A 21,852-nucleotide genomic window follows, 5' to 3' on the forward strand; every position below is an offset into this window, starting at 1 on the left:
TAAAAAAAACACGTGCTGCTTAGCAGTAGTGATATGGCAGCTCTTTGTGAGAGTGAGGCTGGAGACTACCAATACAACAGAAACACCCACAGGGCTTGCTGCAATATCATTTTTACTGTTGAGCAATCTAAGCTGATGTTTCCTCAGGATTAGAATACTCTCTGAGGCTTGCTAGTAGGCAAAGCCACTGCTCTGCTTTTCTCTTGTCACTTTTCAGGATGCTGGTACCACCGGAGACACCAGCTGCCAGCAATCTTGGTGTCCAGACTGGGACTCTAAGTAGGCCATCAGAAGATACAAGAAGGAAAAGTCTGTTACAGGCCCAAATAAAGCTTCTCTGTTAATGATTCTTGAGGAGGGAGGAGAATGGGGAAAAAAACCCAACAAAGAATCCCAGCACTAATGGTACAACCTATGCACACGTTTGGGTGCTTTGGCAGTAGGTGTTTTACAGCTAATGAAGCTGAATGCTCATGTTCTGCGTGGTAACACATGGATGGCTTCAGGTTTTCCAAGCTCCTAATTGAGCATCTTTAGAAAGAATCTCAGAAATTCACCAGTTTTCAAGGGAACTGAAGCCAGCTTCTAGCCTACACACACAACTATTTGATTTCCTACAGAGAAAGAGACAGTATAGGGGACTTGCTGGTGTGATCCTGAGCTGGTTCTGTATGACTGTAGTTGCACAAGTGTGTATGAAGGAGTGTTTAGGATCTCTTGGTGCTGAGGCATACAGAGCCATGGCCTGAATCCTTTCGGGCTGCAAAGGCAGACATAGCGGGTGTCTCATTCTAGTAGTGAGTCCTGCTATTCAACAGGAGAAAACGGAACAGGCATTTCAATGGCCTCCATATTTTTAACACACTGCTCTGGCTGCTGTATGTGGCAGGGAGCTGAATCTCGCAGATGGGTACCACATTACATGATGGACAATTATGGGAGACAGATTGAGGAGATACCTCAGCTGAACAGATTACTTTGGGCTTTTTTGTTTATTTATTTATTTGTTTGTTTGTTATTTTTGAAAAAAGTTGTTGGATTAATCCTGTCTATGTTGTACCTCTGTTTTCCAGCCTTTGTGTGTGAAAGGTGAAACAGAAGCTCCTCACAGAGGAAGCCTTTTATTAGGTGTTTGTACTGCATCCGGTCTTAACAGTGCTCCCATCTGCAGCCACAACTGCTGTACTAATAATAACATATGGCTGATACATGTCAAGCTTGAGCATTAATAATAGCAATGTTATCTTCTTATGTTTATATATCTTTATGGTGCCAGTCATTTATATTTTCTTTCAATTATAAACATTTGTCTTAAAAATCACACATTTTTAAAGAAGCATTTTAAAGTTAACAAAGTCTCTGAATGTCCCTTCAGGATGAAAGGTAGGAAGTGCATTTTATCATTAAATTATGGTCTAATAAAAAGAATAAAGGATTCTTAAGAAAAGAGTGTTATTAACAACATTGTCTTTTTGATCTGTGGAAGGATAAGTGTCCTCTACTTGGAGGTAGTACCCTCCTCTTCTTCTCTTATAAATCTTTGTTCTCTTTTGATGCATATTAAGCACCAGATGAAAAATTCTGTTTGTCTGTGGTCTAACAATGAAATACCTTGTAGGAAATGAAAAGGTCAGGCTTTCCCTGTCAGTGATTTATTATAAACAGTGCCTCCTTCTTTTATTTCCTGATACTTTGCATTTGGGTTAGTGATGATACATCACCAGCTGCTAGATAAAATATGAAGTTGGGAAACTATGGTCAAACATTTCTGCTGAGGAATGACCCTGTAATCAGCTCCCAGCACACACAGGTCTCACTTGATTTATCAACCCAAACCTGGGATTCTAAAGAGGGATGAATTAGTTTAAAGGTATCTAAGGGATAATAGCTAAAGCCAAAAGCGCTGTAGGAAAACCGTTTGTCACTGGCCTGCCCTGCCCTCCTTAATTGCAGAAGAATTGAGAGTGGATACGTTAGCACCTGATATAAATCATTGGTCAAGTAACCAGCAATGTATCAAGTGGGGGAGTAGCAGTCCTTTTTCTTTTGCTCTTGGCATGCAGGACACTTGCAGTTTTGACACCAGGGGGCTGTTGGGCTAGTGTGGTTTAATGTACATCTCTCTCTGTGCTGAATTCACCTTGGCTGTCTTCATGACTTCATGCATTTTGTTGTTCATTGCAGTTTCGAATATGCCATTTTAAATGTCATTTTCTGTAGTTTTGCATTTGGGGACAATTTGTCCTACTTTGTCTTTTTTTAACTGATGGTGTTACAAAAAAGGAATGTGCAATTGCCCAACACATGTTGTAAATGCTCTCTTATTGAAAAACATATTTGAAAGCTCAGTGCTTGTAGAAGCAGTATTACCAAGTGAATTAAATATCTGCATCTCACATTCATATTCTTCTTATTCTCCACCTCTTTAACTATGTTTACCTCCCCAGGAAATGCATGTGCTTAACTTTACTAACTTTATACACTGATTAGGGAGAGCTTAATGATAATTGATTTCTAAAATCATGTCCATGGTCTATGAAGTTTAAGCATATGCATGTACACAAATTGACACAATTGTGGAACCTTCTGCTATGAACATCTTTCCTTCCAGTGCACATCAGGGAACAGTTAGAAATTAATTCAGTTCATGTAATCTGTACATTTAAAAAAAACTGACAGGGAATAACAACACATTTTTGTCTGCCTCAATCTAACTGTAGTTGTGAGATTTTTCAGATATATGATCCAAAGCATGCATAATGGTATGTCCCCTCTGCCAATATTTATTCTCATTCCATGTGGCTGTGCTTGTGTGTCCTGTTTCCTATATGACTTAATGTTGCCAAAAATTAATTTTGCAGCCTCAGTAAAAATCCCGTTGGTTGATTCTCTGTGAGCTTATTTGTCACTTGAATAATGTCATAGTGACCATGGTGCAAAACCTGTTGTAATACTATAAACCAATTGGTGTACTGCAAATTCTCTCAAGTGAGAAGGTAGCAGAGCACATAGAATGGGAGAAGAGCGAAGGATAGAGAGGACCTCTGCAGGTCACAGCCCCTTCTTCTGGACCTGGTTAACACTGAGCACATATTTTATATGCCCTTGGCTAGAAACAATAAAAACATTAAGGAATCAGGCACTTTATTTCTACCCACTTCTAATCAGTTAGACACTTAACTGCCTTCCATTGCCATTGTTTTTTCTAGTTTTAAATTTCACCATTGTGCTGAAAAGTGGAATATGCTTTAGGACTTTGCTGATTACGGATCAAAATGTCTTCAGAATTGGGCTTTAGTGAATAAAACATGAAAAATATTACTTGCTCAATGTAAGTGTGATTTTTAAGGCTAAGTTATAGTAACAGAATTTATTATTAAATTGCGTTGTAATTCTTTTAAGCTAATGTATGAAAATGACCTCAAAATCTAGTTAAGAAGGTGATTATCTAAGTCCCTGAATGTCTTTCATCCAGAAGCTCTGAAAGAATAAGACTTCATCCAATCTAGAGAACACAGGCATCATAACTTTAACAACAAAGAAAATCAATCTAAGTGAAAAAAAAGAGTGGGAAACCAACAGCAAACATTTGTCCATGTTAAGTGACTTTTGCCCACCATTATTAGTATATGTTTTTTGGTGCAATGAGCACTTACTTCCCTGCATGAAGGTGAAGCACTACTGTAAATTGCTACACCAGGAGGAGATTCTTTTAAGATCAAATCACAGGGGCACTGTGAAACTTTTGGTTGAAAATGCTTGTCAACATGCTGTAAAGGATAACAGAATTTCGATTTCACAAAGCATATTTCATACTCAGGGTGTCCCAAACCACTCTACAGATGAATGAGTTAAATGCTGGAGAAGTGGTGACTGTGTAGGTAAATGTGGCGCCTATTATGTACTTGGTGATAGCTTACACACAGCTGTGGACAATGGAAACAGGTTTTCTCTTTTATTACTGAAGGTCACCCAGGTTAGCCCCTGTTCCTTTTGAAAAGCACTCTGGGATTTCTAATTTCCACCTGGATGATCACCAGAGACAAACAGAAAAGGCCACAGTTTAATGCTTCACTGAAAGGATGGCTGAACGATTGTTGGATGATTAATGGCTGCTCTGTGCTGAAAAATGACAGCCTGTTATAATGGAAGTAGCTAACATGTAATTTTCTGCATACTGCAGTTTCACAGCCTCAGCATTCCCATACAGTGGGTATTGCATGTGTATAAAACACGCAACAGTGAAGAAGCAGTTTTTGGTTAGAGCTTGTCCCCTTCTCGCCAGAGAGTAATGCGTGTGGTAAAACACACTCCACTCTGCTTGTGATGGGGTTTGCAACAGACTGATGCTTAGGAGTGCTTCACAGCAGCTGGTAAATGAATTGGATTAAAAGTGAGCACATCATCGATAAGAAATATTTCAGAGGGGACAGAGGTATCTTTTATCACATATACATTTTTGCACCATGGCCATGTGACATTTAGGACACCATTTAGCACAAGCAGGCCTGAGGTTTGCTGACAGACTGATGCAGCTGGCTCTGCAGCCACTGAGCCATGCAGGGAGTGCCGACACCCAAATCACCACCCTTAGTAGGGCTGGTGTTCTGTCACCCTCTTGCATCCTTGAACAAGACCCTGAGATTTTGAAAATTAGATCACTAACAGAATGGTTATTATGGAAAACAAACTCCAACAACCAAATTTTGGAAGTTGTTTGCTTGATTTGAATATATTCTTTTTTCCACCTCAATACATTTTTTCCATTTGGTTGATCCAGACGGCATTCATAGCCAAGTTCTACTATGCATTTGCTTACAGAAAGGCAGTCTCAGTTGTACCCAGAACCGATTATTAGAACCAAAGTCATAATTCCATATATCATAGAATCATAGAATAGGTAGGGTTGGAAAGGACCTTAAGATCATCAAGTTCCAACACCCCTGCCATGGGCAGGGACACCTCACACTAAACCATATCACCCAAGGCCTCATCCAACCTGGTCTTGAACACTGCCAGGGATGGAGCATTCACAACCTCCCTGGGCAACTCATTCCAGTGCCTCACCACCCTAACAGGAAAGAATTTCCTCCTTATATCCAATCTAAACTTCCCCTGTTTAAGTTTTAACCTGTTACCCCTTGTCCTATCACTACAGTCCCTAATGAAGAGTCCCCCTCCAGCATCCCTGTAGACCCCCTTCAGATACTGGAAGGCTGCTATGAGGTCTCCACGCACCCTTCTCTTCTCCAGGCTGAACAGTCCCAACTTTCTCAGCCAATCTTCATACAGGAGGTGCTCCAGTTCCCTGATCATCCTCGTGGCCATTCTCTGGACTTGTTCCAACAGTTCCATGTCCTTTTTATGTCGAGGACACCAGAATTGCACACAATACTCCAGGTGAGGTCTCACAAGAGGAGAGTAGAGGGGCAGGATCACCTCCTTCGACCTGCTGGTCATGCTCCTTTTGATGCAGCCCAGGATACGGTTGGCTTTCTGGGCTGCAAACGCACATTGCAGCCGGCTCATGTTCATTTTCTCATCAACCAGCACCCCCAAGTCCTTCTCCTCAGGGCTGCTATGAATCTCTTCTCTGCCCAACCTGTAGCTGTGCCTGGGATTGCTCCGACCCAGGTGTAGGACCTTGCACTTGGCATGGTTAAACTTCATGAGGTTGGCATCAGCCCACCTCACAAGTGTGTCAAGGCCCCTCTTAATGGCATTCCTTCCCTCCAGTGTATCAACTGAACCACACAGCTTGGTGTCATCGGCAAACTTGCTGAGGGCGCACTCAATCCTGCTGTCCATGTCAGCAACGAAGATGTTAAACAAGACTGGACCCAACACCCATCCCTGAGGGACACCACTCATTAGTGGTCTCCAGCTGGACATTGAGCCATTGACCACAACTCTTTGTGTGCAGCCATCCAGCCAGTTCTTTATCCACAGAGTGGTCCATCCATCAAATTGATGTCTCTCCAATTTAGAGACAAGGATGTCATGTGGGACAGTGTCGAATGCTTTACACAAGTCCAGGTTGATGACATCAACTGCTCTACCCCTGTCCATCAGTTCTGTAGCCACACCATAGAAGGCCACCAAATTGGTCAGGCAGGCTTTCCCCTTAGTGAAGCCATGCTGGCTGTCACCACGCACCTTGTTGATTTTCATGTGCCTTACCATGTGTTCCAGGAGAATCTGCTCGAAGATTTTGCCAGGCACAGAGGTGAGACTGACTGATCTGTAATTCCCCGGGTCATCCATTTACCCCTTCTTGAAAATGGGGGTTATATTTCCCTTTTTCCAGTCATCGGGAACTTCACCTGACTGCCATGATTTCTCAAATATGATGGCCAGCGGCTTAGCAACTTCATTTGCCAACTCCTTCAGGACCCGCGGATGGATTTCATCCGGACCCATAATGTGCACATTACTGTAAAAAGTGTTCTATGGGTGAGCGCAGAGAAATAAGTTCTGTTGATTGTGTCTTCACAATAGTTAACACTAGACCTGGACACTGTTGCATCACCCGTCAGGTCTACTTTGAACTGGGTTTGGCGTGATCTTGTTGCATTAGTCAAAGCGCATTAGACAGGCTTTGTCCTGGCTTTATGCTTTTATGGTGACTATAGAAGGACACACTGCACTTTATGTGGCATAAACTCTGAGTAGTACAGACAGATGATACCTGACCTAGTATGTGCTTGCTAGCACAAAATTATGCCATCAAACAATTTTGATCAAATCTAAACTGGCAGAGTAGTGTTGTACCAGACAAGCGCTTTATACCAGGTGGCTATGGCAGTTTTTAGCTGGTAATAAATTGATGTATACTCCTTACAGTGGGTTGCCTATTGGAAAGTTTGTGTTGAAAATAGTGTCAAAAAGTTTTTCTATGTACCTACAGCTATTTATAATCTTCCAAGCTTAGAAAATCAGTTTCTGTATATTTCTCTTATCTAAGGAGTTTTTTGATTATAGAAGATTCATGTGAATTTTATTTTATTTTATTTTAAGATAATAGATTGTTCAGTGGTATTGATTATTGCTATCTTCAGGTGTTAAAATGAGAGCACAGCAGAACTGATCCTGCTGTCTTAGTTCATTCAAAGTTTAGTGAGTTTTCAGAAGTGGAAAGAAAAGATAACATGGCTAACAAGGCTTAATCCTATTGTCACATATATACACAGAGCCATAGGAAATAAAAATACTGAAGCACTGTTTGGAGGCAGAGGCCTAGCAGAGGTTGCTTCATGTGAGTGTTTTTACCTTAGCATGAAGTGAAGGATTCATTGTAGAAAGATGAGATCTCAGTATTGATAGATTGTGTGTTTTATTTTATTAGTGTTTCTTGGTATTTTGCAATGTTTTTCTTAGTAGATAAGAACCAAAATAGGTTAATTTTTTTAAATTGTGCTATTAACTTGAACAAAACAGTTATGATTTAAGAGAGTTCTCTGACTTTTTCTTCTCTTGTAACTTTTAAGTATCTTTCTTGACTAATGACATCTGACGTATATTTTCATTTAATTGAAAAGATTGTGAAGTGCTTTATATATTTAAAGATGTACTTTCAAATCACTGTCCTCTAATGAAGTTTCTCCAGTTGTCTGTGTGGAAAAACAGAAGCTTGGGACAAGAGACCAAGACCAGTGCAGGCATTAAGACTGCACCAATAATGTAGGTCAGTAGAATGGAAATTTGTAACCTGGCTGAAGCTCCAGGGTTAATATCCCAAATGTTCTTAGAGCACTGAAAGGCATGTCAGGTCTCTAGTACTGCCATCTAACTTCACATAAAGCATAAGTTCACTTCATCTTCACTGCAGATCAGTCAAGGAATTTTTCCCATGTTTTAGACTGTCCATCTAAAGTACTTAAATATATTTGGTGGGGATCAGAGTTGCTTTTACAAGGGCTAGGGAATCCTTCTGGGAGCAAACAAGCTCTGAAATTGATTAAATTACCTCAAAAAGATTCTTAGATCATCTTACCGCAAAGACCTGCAATACGTTTCCCTGCCTTGCCACAGACACCCAAGTACCCAGCAACAACAGGCATTCCACCTGGGATGCAGCTGAAGAGGTCATTGTATCCCTGTGGCTACTTTGCCTTAAATCTAATAGCAGACTTACTGACGCATTCGTTTCCTGTGTCCCAGGGTTGTTTGCTGGTTTAAGTAATTCAGAATATAAGTCTTTGTTGAGAAACCTCATCCTGATGGAAAAGGAATAGGGTCTGTTTGTAGGACCAGCTTGCCCAGCTGAGTATGAGTGAGAAGGATAGCAGTCTTCAGAAGTGTAACCTAAAGAAGACTTAAGAGACATCAAAAGGCATGAATGGAAGAAATTACATACGTTACCCTTCTATGATTAGAAATCTCTCTTGGGGTTCTTGCATTATATCTAAGGTAAGGGTAATGTATGGGCCTAAGTGGATATCATTCAGGTAAAGTGCTTAGGAGATATGCTCCAAAAGTGATGCCTATGATGGTACCAGCACCTCTTCCTTCACACTTTTAGAGGTTGTTTGACAATCTCCCATCTGCTTATTGATACATCTTGACCTGTTTACTTGTAGGATCTAACAGGACCGCAGAACTAATGTGACAGGCTACAATACATTTAAGATAGAAATAGATTCACATTTTTACTTCAGTGCTCAGGTCAATGGAGTCACTTCAGAATTACATTCATGTTGCTGAGAGAAGAATTTGGCCAATTGCCCACTCTGTCCAGCACATTCAATTTAAAAATAATTTCGCTAGTAGTTGTGAATACCCATTTCCTGCCAATAACCTTAGAGTACCACATTGCCAGGAGGTATTTCTGACCCCACTTTACAAGTCTCATCTCATAATGGTACTAGCCAGTCAGCCTTTCCTGTGCTTCGTCATTAGAGCTCGACATACCAGCTTTACCCATCATGAATTTAGTCATATGCATGATAGAGAAAATTAAAATTATCCCCTTTAAATATATGCTGTTTGTAAAAAGTGAGTTTGCACTAATGGGAGATTCTCAAGCTCTTGGATTTTTGGCTGATTACTTTAGAAGTAGGTTTTAAATACGTTTAAAACTTAAAAGGAAGTTGAAAAATAGCATCTAATTGAACTAAGAATTGGTGTCCCATGTACGTACTCAAAAGCATCCTAATTTGAAGACATGATGATGTAAGAGCAAACAAGCAAAAGCCCAGAGTCCTTACTCCAATTTTTATCACTGATCATAGATTTCTTCTTGAATTCAGTGGTAGGAATTTTACCCCAAGGTAAGGTAAGACCTTACTCTAAACAAGATCAGGGAGCAAAGACTTTGACTTCTGGATCGATGACAAAAATCCTTGCCAAAACATTTCAGAATTAGAACTGGTCCATAATGAAACTCTCTGCGAGGCTGACTGAAAGTTTTAAAATCAAGTAATATGATTGAATTATTTATGTAGAAGCTTTTATCTTATTTTTTTACCTATGGATTTATTAGTGTGCCAGTTTGTGTGCTGGAAGCCAGATTTGTCTGTGTATAGTGCACTGCTCAACAGGACCCCTGCTTGGACTCTCAAATCAGAACTTGGCATGCAGCCTCAGTAGGATTCATAAGATTTTCTTTCCAAAGTGACCAGATTTATAGTCTAAGTTTCCTTTTTCAGACTGATGTATTCGGTAGAGGTAATTTCTTCTTTAGGGACTCAACACGTTGTTCTTCATATAGCATAGGCAAGAGCTGAGTTCATACATCTAAAATGTCATCTGGCATCTTCAAGCAATCTATTAGGCTTGTCCGTATTCTTTTATGCTTGGGGGTTTCAGGTCTGGGATGTGACAAAACTTTTACATTTAGAGCAAACTGTTAACATGCCATTTGTTCAAGGGAAACTGCCTGTGACTGTGCAGTCTAACTAAACAAGAGATGAAGATATCAGTCTGTGTAAGTACAAGTCTAAGTCGAAGTCCCTTGTCTGCAAAAAAATGCAAGGATCTTCTCTAGCAGAGAAAATGTGCTCCTTACTGCAGAAAGAAGACATGCGTATCATAGAGAGCTTAAACATGATCCAATGGTATTTTTGTGGGTACTATGACCTAGGAAAGCTTTGACCAGAAATGGAGTAAGTCATAGAATGATAGAATGGTTTGGGTTGGAAGGGACCTTGAAGAATGCGTAGTTCCAACCCACAGTGCAACAGACACGGACACCTTCTACTAGGCCACATTCCTCAAAGCACAGTCCAACCTGGCCGTGAAAGTCTCCAGTGTGACATTTCTTCAATGGGTAAGTTGCTCTAGGGTTGGGGTTTTTTGTGTTTTTCTTGTAAATCTTTCTTTGCCACTTCTTGAGTTATTTGCTAAGGTGTAGCCTTCATCAACTTTTTTCCCTTATGCTACATCTGTTTCACCCATAACAATCACAACTCGTGTGGCACGGTTGTCCCAGAATGCTTGCTATAATTTTCTATTCTTATTTATTAATTATAATTATATGAATGTATCATTAATGCCACTTAATAAAAATAGTGAAGTCAAATCTCTGCTCTTTGACTTTGGGTTTGGGTCTGACTGGTAAGTCTGACAGCTCTACAAATATCTAAGCAACAGACTGTGACCTTCAAGGTAAACTTCAGTCCAGCTGATATCACTAGGATTATTTCAATACCTAAAGCCAGGAAGAGAACTGGGGCTTTTTTAATTCTTACTATTTGTTCACTAAGCTGCTTAAGGGTTATGAAAAAATCTTTTGGGGTATTAAACTAGTTGTCAACTGGACTGCACCAAACTGCAAGCAAGGTGTCAAACTATTGAGAAACAATGGCACTGCTAGATGCTACCAGTTTGGAAATCTGTCAGCCCATATCAGTAGGTCAAATGTCTTCATCACTCACCAGATAGTAGTTATGATGATCACACAGTTACGGTAGATCATACACTTATGATGGTATGAAATACTATTATTTGAGTATCTTCTTGAACTAATTTTGTCTGTTCTACTTTACTTACTAGAGAGAGTGGAATCCATGGATTAGTTTCTCTTATCCTTTCTGAGAACTGACGGTGTGGATAGAATAAAAATTTTGTTTAGGAAAAGAGGCAGTGTCTGTGGCTTGCAAGCCTTCATCTGATGAAAGAATAGCTGCACTGTGGTGACCAGCAGGTCTGACTGTGTCTGGATTTCAGAGAATTGTTGATTTTCTAATAGAATATATAATCTTTCACATTATCACCTTGGCTTCACCCACTCAAATCTGTTTGCCAATAAATTATGGGTAGATGACTTGCTTATATCAGGATAATTTTTTAAAGGTTTGCAAATTTTGAATGTAAATATCCCTATATGTTAGTACTGCATTACACAACATACATTTTGCCACACTACTGATCAGCCCATTTGTATTCTTAATTATACATTTTCCAGGACCACATTTTTCTGTAAATTTTTCATGGCTGTGGATTGCATATGCCTCGTTCTGTGGAGAGACTATGCTACATTCCTTTCCAGATGCAGCATGAATTCTTTGCAATTTCCCATCTGGTTCAGTGGGAACTAAAAATTTTAAAATCAAAATCAAATATACCATGTTAAATGTGGGTTCATAAACTCAGTAGCAATATCTTTGTGCTCTTCTAATAGACAGTTCCTGCCACCTCAGATGGTAATGTATTTTAAATTTTGTTATAAATATTGCATACAAATGTTTTAAATGTCTTAATTTTATTACTGATGACTTACAAGCTTATTATTTAAAAGAAGATGCAAAACTATGAGGCATTATAAATGGACTTAGAATTATCACATCTTTTATGTTTAATGGTGAGATTCTGTATGTTACAAAATTTCAGTCACTTGTCTAAGGAAACTATGTTCCTTTGAAGCCTGCTTTCCTGATGTCAAAGGTTATATATTGCTTGTTTCTTGAGGATTTCAAACACAAGCATTGTGTGATTCAACTATTGTAAAGGTTAGATGAAGAACTGACTATCACCCACATTGCTTCTGATGCCATGTTTACTTCTCTTAGGGCATCTTACTCAGTGTTAGCCAGACCCATTTCTCCACTCTAAAATAATCAAAGATTGGACCTCTTCTTTGATGAACACAGGCAGATTATGTATTACACATTCAAGCTCATGGTTGACCTTTGGATATGTATAAATGAAAAAAAGCAGCTGTTTGAATTGCACTTTTGAATCCCTTAGGATTTGAAATTGGGATGCCATTTAATACATGTTTATTTAGTGGGTGTGATTTGTTAGGCCCTTTCTAAACACTGAAGACAAGAGAATCCTTCTAGAAGATCTTGCAAGCTCTGAGAAGAAAAAGCAGGTAGGTAGAGGTTAAAGACCAGGAAAAGACAATGGAGACAATCATGTAAGATGTTTGAAAAAATCACTGAATATGTGCACATTAACGTGTGCATAGAATCATAGAATAGTTAGGGTTGGAAAGGACCTTAAGATCATCCAGTTCCAACCCCCCTGCCATGGGCAGGGACACCTCACACTAAACCATGACACCCAAGGCTCTGTCCAATCTGGGCTTGATCACTGCCAAGGATGGAATATTCACAGCTTCCCTGGGCAACCCATTCCAGTGCCTCACCACCCTAACAGGAAAGAACTTCTTCCTTATATCCAATCTAAACTTCCCCTGTTTAAGTTTTAACCCATTACCCCTTGTCCTGTCACTACAGTCCCTAATGAAGAGTCCCTCCACAGCATCCCTATAGGTCCCCTTCAGATACTGGAAGGCTGCTATGAGGTCTCCACGCACCCTTCTCTTCTCCAGGCTGAACAGTCCCAACTTTCTCAGCCAATCTTCATACAGGAGGTGCTCCAGTCCCCTGATCATCCTCGTGGCCATTCTCTGGACTTGTTCCAACAGTTCCATGTCCTTTTTATGTCGAGGACACCAGAATTGCACACAATACTCCAGGTGAGGTCTCACAAGAGGAGAGTAGAGGGGCAGGATCACCTCCTTCGACCTGCTGGTCATGCTCCTTTTGATGCAGCCCAGGATACGGTTGGCTTTCTGGGCTGCAAACGCACATTGCAGCCGGCTCATGTTCATTTTCTCATCAACCAGCACCCCCAAGTCCTTCTCCTCAGGGCTGCTATGAATCTCTTCTCTGCCCAACCTGTAGCTGTGCCTGGGATTGCTCCGACCCAGGTGTAGGACCTTGCACTTGGCATGGTTAAACTTCATGAGGTTGGCATCAGCCCACCTCACAAGTGTGTCAAGGCCCCTCTTAATGGCATTCCTTCCCTCCAGTGTATCAACTGAACCACACAGCTTGGTGTCATCGGCAAACTTGCTGAGGGCGCACTCAATCCTGCTGTCCATGTCAGCGACGAAGATGTTAAACAAGACTGGACCCAATACCCATCCCTGAGGGACACCACTCATTAGTGGTCTCCAGCTGGACATTGAGCCATTGACCACAACTCTTTGTGTGCGGCCATCCAGCCAGTTCTTTATCCACAGAGTGGTCCATCCATCAAATTGATGTCTGTCCAATTTAGAGACGAGGTTGTCATGTGGGACAGTGTCGAATGCCTTCTCTGTGCTGAACAGCCCCAACTTTCTCAGCCTAACAATGACATTAAGTGCTTTCTGCTTTCTCGTGCTCTCTAGTTCTGAAAGATTCCAGATATTTGCAAAGTTTTGTAGAGCTTCTCACTGTATATACATGCAACCATTCTGTATATATTTCAGTAGGAAATGTCACTAATGTGTTACATGCCCTCTTTTTTCAACTGTGAAGAAAAACCGTGAGAGCTAATCTGGAAGACCCTGCAAGGCTGGATATAGCAGTGCCATGTGGCAGGTCTGCACTGATGTTCTCCTCGTGTTCTGTGATTCTGTGTTGCTAGGGCTGCAGGGCACCCAGTTGTTCCTGGCATGAGGAGGGCTGCCCAGGGCTTGGTACTACGGTAAAAATAAATGCTGTGGGGGAATTCAGGTGTCTCATCAGAGAGGCTCAGAACAGGACAGGCTGAAGTGGTTAGAAGAGGGTAACTAAAGAAAAGTGAAATACTGCTGAGTTTGTTCCCGTATACAAAGGACCCATTTAACCTGCTGTGTTACATAACATTGCTAAATAATCCTCCTTGCTGTCCCAAACAAGTGTTACTGGGGACTTGTGGTCTGATCGCTGGATTTGCCCTACCCTGGAAACACAGTGAGATGGTGTCTGACCTTTATTTCCCAATGGCATAGCACAAATGTTTATTTAAATGCCATTTTTATGCTGAAAATAGGACAGCTTGTTGTGGTGGAACATGTAATGTTAGCACTGCTCACACATTGCCTTCATAATGAGGATAAGTTAAGCAAGCAGGCTGGAGACACTGGTGATGGTTCAGTCACGTAGGTGTCTGATGCACCTTTGTGAGGAAAGGTGGGTTTTGTGGGTTCTAGTTTTGGGGTGTTTTTTTTTAGTCTCATACGGTAACATTCTCAGTGGATCATTTTACAGAAGTGCAAAGGTTAGAAACCCAGTGAAACCATTTGACTTTTTCCAAAGGTACATTACAGAGCCTCCTAAGCTATAATAATAAGAATCTGAAAACATGGGAGGGTGACCAATTATACTTAAATCTGGCCAATGTTTTATTTTATGTGGTTGTACTCTGGCTATTTTTTGACTTGTTTGGATCATACTGGCTAAGTGTTCCTGTCCAGTAATACTCATTTTACCCCAACCAGCAATTTAAACCAAGTATATGCTGGTTTTGCTATTGAATAGAAGGACAAGCATTTTGATTATGGTTAGTTGTTTTGTGGATTTTGGTACCCACCCATTTATTTTGGTTTCTCCTAATCTATATTTATCTGTGGATGACAAGATGAACTTGAAAAAAGAACATGTTTAAGGCTGAATACCAGCTTCCAGGATATAAATCATATTGGGCTTTCAGCTCTTTCAAGCTTTCATAAACAGTGCTTGCTGAAGGACTGAATCATATTTTTCTGTGACTTTAGTTCATGTCAAACATTTAATTTTTAACAACAGTGGTCAGTTTCCTGATGTGAACACATGAAGGTGGCCCCAGAGACTTCAGCTTTCTTTAGGTGTCATCATAACAATTTTTCTTTTTAAAGATATACTCACAGCAAAATTAGAACTGGGTTAAAGGCTTTGAAAGTAATTCAGACCACAGCGGTCCTAAAGCAATGGTCTCCTTGCAATGAGAGTGGAAACTGTGGACTGAGCCCTGCTCAGCTTGCTTAAAAAATGAAAAATAAGCTAACACACTAGAGTTAGTCAGTGGCATACCACTCTGGGCAGTGGCAATACAGAGATTGACCTCTTTTACACTGTTTGAAGGACTAGATTCATCTGTTTGTGTTAAAACTTACTGTAGAGACATAACAAGAGCTGGTGAAGAGCATGCTGTGGGATCCAGTGCCTGATGGGAAAACAGAAGTGATGCAAGGATTTCATTGTGGAGTCCTCCTCCACCTTCTCCCCTTAGGAAAAACAAAACTCTAACTCAAGCAGGAATTATTTCAGGCAGGACTTGCAGTGTCTGTTGCACAGGGAGATCAGGCTAGTATATCACAGTGGTTCCTTCTAGCCCTATGTTTAAATATACAAAAGGGAACACAGGAATACATTAAACCTGTTTGATTGCCAGATCTCTCCGTTACTTCTAAGGCCCCCTTGCAAATTCCCATTTGCCCCTGCATTTTATGATTATCTGAGAATCAGTTCTAAAACTCCCTCCCCATGTTTTCCAATTAAGTTACTCAGAGCTGAGAAGGAAATGGCATTTTACTTCTTCACATACCAAAGGCCTATTTGCAATTCCCTCTCCTCTAGGGAGAAGGGCCAGTGCCATACTGGCAAGGTACCCTTCTTATTCCCCACATCTTCCTTCATCAATGCAGCTTCAAAAATGAAAGTAAACAAAATATAAATGGGTGTTAACAGTTGATTTGGGGGATTTAGTCATTAAAATCACTGCTTTTTTTTTTTTTCCATTTGAGTCACAAAGGTAGCCAATAATGGGCTTTACTAAGAACTTAATACAAAAATCTGTTGAAATTGATCAAAAGGTGCCCAGCGGCTCTGAGATGTATCACACCTCAAATGACTGCAGAGTATTGGCAGCTTGCTTGACTTCAAAAAACAAGCAAACCCTCAAACAGACAAAAAACCCACCCTAGTTGAAAATCAGTATCAACTTCTTAAATTTTTATACTTCCAATATCATTGGATTCACTGTAATTGTTTAGGATTTGGGGGTTTTTTGGAGAAGAAAGAAATCTTATAAATGTATATAAACGGCAGTAAGCTTTACATCCAACTTGAGCTTTTACAAAATGTCACTGTTCCTCCCAGTGAGTGAAGAAACTCAAGCATAATTTTGCATTATTATGTTTTTGTGATTATTCCTTTTCAAGCTGGAAAAACGAAGCCCAGATCATATGTGCATTTACATTATGTATATTTCTCTAATCTTGCACTCCTCATTCATAATTCAGATTTCTCAGTTAGATTTCATGGTAATTTAGACTTCCAACTTTCTATATTTTGTCAACGTTGAAACCATTACTGTAAGTGACATGGAGCCAGATTTACCCTCTTCCAATTCCAAAGTGACTTCAGTAAATCACTGGATTTGTTTTGGTGTCTATGCAGGAAAAGTGTTTACCTTATAATATATGGTTTTCAGTTTGAAAGCTATCATAATAGTAACTAATCTGACTCTTTGTGAGGAGGTGGATTTATTTTGAGCGGGTGAAAGGACACCAGTACAGAGAAGAGTTTTTGGCCAGTCTATAAACAGATGTAGCTTGACAGCATAACAATAGCTCTGACTTTGCTTTTGCTGAGGTATAGCAGTAAGGGAGACAGATGACTGGGTTTCTCCAGCACACTTGTTTAGTAATCAAACATCCATATAAAGACATCTCACTTTATTTTGAAGTCATGTCTTCACATCTTTTTTTGGTCTTTTTAGAACATTTTTTTCAACAGTTTTGTGCTTGCTGTCTTTTCTTTTAATCTAAGGCTTACTCCAAATGCTGTGAGGTGCACTGAAGAGTTCAGCAGTTCCCTTCACCAACATTGCATTAACAGATTTCATTCTCAAAACAATTACTTGGCAGCATGTGGCAACAGAGTCATATCTGAAACCTTTTGTCACTAAGTGGGCTTGTCAGAGAGAGTCACTTCTGATCTTGACTTTTACAGTGTATTTTGCATTTGAAAGTGTGAGTTTTGGGTTGAGTTTGGTCTTTTTTTCTTTTTTTTTCCTTAATTCTAACTGTGCAGCCAAAGATTTGATTGTGGCATTTTGATGGTTTTGAAGAGTTATTTTCAGTATGATAAATTCACAATGATCATTCCCCAACCAGGCATTTAAACTGTTAGTTTGGAGGGGAGGGTTCGTTTTGGGTTAGTTTTGATTTTGTGTGTGTGTGTTTTGTTGTTGTTGTGTTTTGTTTGCTTGTTTTTTTTGCCTTTTTTTTAAATTCTTTACTTCTGTTTGAGAAAAAAAGAAAATAAGAGAAGTAAATAAACAAACTAAACAAAAAAAAACACAAAAAACCCAAACAAACAATACAACCCCAAAAACTTACAAAATTGTCCAAGACACTTTTCTGGTGAATACTAGAAATACTGAACTTTGTGAACTTTATGCTACTGTCCAACATGAGACTTATTTTTTCTTGTGACTATTTGATGAAGTTAATCTTGAAAATGACACTGGTGTTTTGGCATACCTCCTCTTATTCATCAGTATTATTATACAGTATTATTATACAGTATTATTTTATCAGTATTATTATACAGTATTATAGTACTATTTCCTCACCACCCAGGAGATCTGTGGAAACAGGGACCCCACATTTCCCACAGATTTAATTTTCTGTGAGTGTTTGAGAAACTGTTTTGTCTTTATTTGTTATTTGCATCTTTGCAAGGCTCTGTGAGCAGGAATCCTGCTAGCACAGGTATGGGGAACTGGGTAGTTTTAGGAACTACAGAGAGGCATTTGCACCAGATTGGTGCATGTAGTCCTTAAATTCAAGCCTTGTGGCTCAGGAACAGGACTGCCATGGGGCAAGCAGTCACAGGTAAATGGGCGTTGTAAACAGGCAAGGCAGGTAGCCTAGCAGGCAACTGAGATTTCCATTGGAAATCTGTTGTCGTGTGGTGGTCCTTCACCATTCTTCTGAAATTAATGTCCATGCCCTCAGAATGCTTTAGTAATGATAAATTGGCATTTTTTTGCCCAGAAATGTGTTTTGCAGGACAATTTTTGAGCAACTATTATTATGATTTATAAAGCCCTCAAACCAGGCTACCCAGGAGACCACCTGTGCATTTATACCACAACTGAAATGAATGGAAACACCTGACCTGCTCAACCTTGGTTACTCTGTCTCTCCCTTGCACCTCTGTTCCGCTGTCCCAGGATGCTGACATCCATCAACCTTCTGGGCATGTTACGCATTTGAATGAGTGCTGGTGGAAGCTTGCACGTTGCCTGAGAAATGCGAGATTTGAACTGTAGTGGGTTTCTGGGTGGACATCAAGCAAAATGTGGAAGAAAAGGCCAAGGGTTTCTAGTTTCAGGCTACTGTGTAAGTCAGGTGGCTTTGTCTTTTCAGTGTGAATTAAGGCTGTTGCTTGAGAAGGTTTTGTGTGTGTATGCATACATAATTCATAAAGACATATAAAATCCTGCTAGTGTGGTATAGAACCTTATAATGAAAATAATTTTTCTGTAGCAAAGAAGATTGGATGCAATACCAGAATAAAAATATGAAGAACTTCCTTCAGCTCCCGTAGGGGCTGAACTTGAAGGATCAGCCCTAGGAAGCAGATCTGTTGAGTAAGTGTGCATCACTTTTCAATAGTCTGCTTTCATGTAACAAGGCAAAATAAACAGTGATACCACAAATTGGTCAGTCTGTCTCTCTGTTTTATTTTGTTGAGGTAATGCTCTTTCCAGCCTTCCTAGCCAACCAATTTCCTATTGTTTTTTCTTGCACTTCCTTCCACTTTTGATCTTCTTCCAGTTAACATCCAGTTCTGATATGGAAAAATGATCCTTCTCCATCGGTGGCCACCCACAGCATGCTTTGCACAGACCAGCAGAGCAGGTCATTTCACAGAGGTCATCTATCCCTTAAGTACAGCGTCCTCTGGGGTTGGAGCAGTTACTCTCCAGTAGCTCTGTGCAGAATGATTTGAACCTAGCACATGAACTAGGCTATTACAACTATCGTGCTGTACATGATTACAGTGTTAAGTATTTTTCTTTGTGGAAAAACATCACAAGCCTGTTTATGGCTGTAAGTGGTTGGCATTTGGGTTCAGAACTGCACCAAAAATTACCTCTAATTACAGAGTGCCCCCTGCTGAGATCCTGCTCAGTGATAAGGCAGAGTGGAGAGTGCCATCTGCTGCTCCTTACCTATAAAAATTATTCTCCATTTGTGTTTGCAATGTCTTAGTGTTGCTGTTACCAGTGTTGGAGCTGGGGGACAGTGGCTCGACTGTGTGCTTGCCAGCCTTTAATCTCTGCACTGGGATGTGGAGCTTGCACCACCACTGGAGGCAAAGGATGTGTTATTCATTGGAGACCAAAGCACCAATGAATAACTAGTCAGCAGTGCTTTGTAGATGTGGGAAAGCTGATGCCCTGCATAAAATGGCATTATCGTCATCCATTATAACATGCTACAGGCAGCTGTCAGTGATGTCAGTGGTAGTTCTTCAACCTGTTTTCCTGTAGCAGTTGGCCTGCTGCGGGTATCAGGGAAGCTGGGTAACTCCTCAGTGTGTCCACTGGGACTAAACACTGGTGGAAAGACTGGAAGGAAGATGTGTGGAAATTCAGGGTTGAACAGAAAAGAAAACATGATCTACCATTACTGGTCCCAGAGGTTAGAGCCTCAAGAGTTACTTTAGTGGTTGCTATTCATGTATCTGCAATGCAGCACAAAGTACTCTGGTATAAGTTGTACACCTCAGGTTGTGTATTCCTCAGCTGTAAATAGATGTATCATGGATTCTTTGTTTTTTATCAAACAGGAAAGTTTGTCTCTTTCCTAATCCTTTCCTCACCAATCTAAAAACCAGCTTTGCAATCCTGTCCCTCTAGAATGGAACTGCTATGCCAACAGCTTGCAGCACCTTGTAAAATATTTCCCAGCTTTTCCAAGCATGGAGCTTTTATCCGCTTGCCTGCCAGTTGAGCAAGGACTTCAGCTGCTTGAACTGGCTGCTTGTCTAATATAGCTTAAGCAGGACAGAGTTCAGCTTGTGTGAGAGGTTTTGTTGGTTCTTTAACTAAAGGAAAAACGGAATATTTTATGCCGTAATATTGAAGCACTGATTTGGTGGGGTTCACATTGCACATCACATTAAGTGTCTCCCTGCATACATGTGGGATTAGAATATGTTAGAAAGTGCTTTATCTCAATTTACGGAAGCCTAGAAATGAAATGGAGAAAAATTTTGGTTGGATATTCACAAATGTGCACTGCTAAGAGTTTTTCTTGATACACAGTTTTGAATTCTTTGTCTTATCCCTTTACTGCTCTTGATAGCCTTAGTCTTTGCTTTTAAATGGGGAACAGCAATATACTGATTTCCATGGCAAAAGCCCATTGTCACTGATATTTAAACAATGGTTTTCCTAGACCAAGGAGGAATGAGAGTAGTGACTGTAAATTGCAATAAGTGGTTTTGCACCATAAATCAAGCAATCAATGAAATTGAATTCTTGCCTTGAAGAGCCAAAAGGTGGGCTCACTTTCCTGAAATGCATTGCTACAGACACCAGAGGTGTAAATCTTCATCATATTACATTGCAGTGGAACCAGTGGGACATGGAATAAGAGACACCCATCACAAAAAAGGGAGCTCTACCTTTCTTGTCCTTCATGACCTAATAGGAGAATATTATCCTTCCCCAGTCTGGGAAACTGATTTATACTTGCATCCAAATCTGCTGTTCACTATTGTATTATTTTAATCTCACAAATATTGGAACCCAGTTTCTCCTTTTTGAACAGAGTTTTTGGTAATTGGTTATTTTTCCGTATATTGCATGAAGTAGGTTGATTTTGGTTTTACATAGTAAATAAGAAATCCAGAAAGGATATATATTAGTCTGAAGCACTAGAGATCTGTAAATGACCATAGGGAAGACTGAAGACAGCATTTAAAGAACACCCAGAAATCAGACTTTTAATTATGTCTTTACATATTCAGCAAAACCTACATTTGTGCTGTGTTGCTATATCACTGTAGAGCTGTTGATATTTAAATTTTTTTTTCCCCCTAAGCATGAATGAATTCAAAAGGCTTTCTAAATCATCACAAATACTGCAGTTACACTGCATACCTCTACGTCTTTGCTGTTTGTTTTAATGTGAAATTGTGCTTTAAAGGTACACTAATACAGCAGTCCCTTCCCTTTATTTGTGTATTTAAATTTCATTGAATATTTGTATTTTACTACTTCTGCTGTACTTAACACTATGTGTAATATTCTAAAAGTAGAATAGTACTCTTCATCTGATAATTCTTGAAATGAGAATAAGATCTACCTCGTGTTCAGTCATCTGAAACAAAGACCATTTTATTTTACACGCATTAAAATGATCATAGATATTTAATTTTGATTTTTGTTCTTGCTAAGATATACCATGTTTTCCACGTATTCCTGAGTGCATACAGTTATAAACAACTATGATGAAGCTGAAACACACTGTTACAAATGCTGAGGCCTTTATTTCATTCTCTTTTGTTACACAATGCATATGACTGGCCAGAGAATGATCCTTTGTCCTAAAACAGTCAGGCTTTTGAAATTTTTGTTATGATGCAAAATATG

General features: G+C 39.9%; 1 long non-coding RNA gene across 1 annotated transcript in view; it reads left to right on the top strand.

Moving 5' to 3' along the window:
* The first annotated feature begins 1,304 nt into the window (after positions 1 to 1,304).
* The window catches only part of LOC133219758 (uncharacterized), a 33,769-nt gene continuing 13,221 nt past the window's right edge, over positions 1,305 to 21,852 (top strand). The window contains exons 1-2 of the long non-coding RNA XR_009727515.1: positions 1,305 to 1,383; positions 3,210 to 3,331. This is a non-coding gene — a long non-coding RNA (uncharacterized LOC133219758). The remainder of the gene's footprint in view (positions 1,384 to 3,209; positions 3,332 to 21,852) is intronic.

This window comes from Neopsephotus bourkii, unplaced genomic scaffold, assembly GCF_033783945.1.
Source record: "Neopsephotus bourkii isolate Nb327-2 ecotype Australia unplaced genomic scaffold, CSIRO-AGI_Nbou_v1 NB_1374, whole genome shotgun sequence".
NCBI lineage: Eukaryota > Metazoa > Chordata > Aves > Psittaciformes > Psittacidae > Neopsephotus > Neopsephotus bourkii.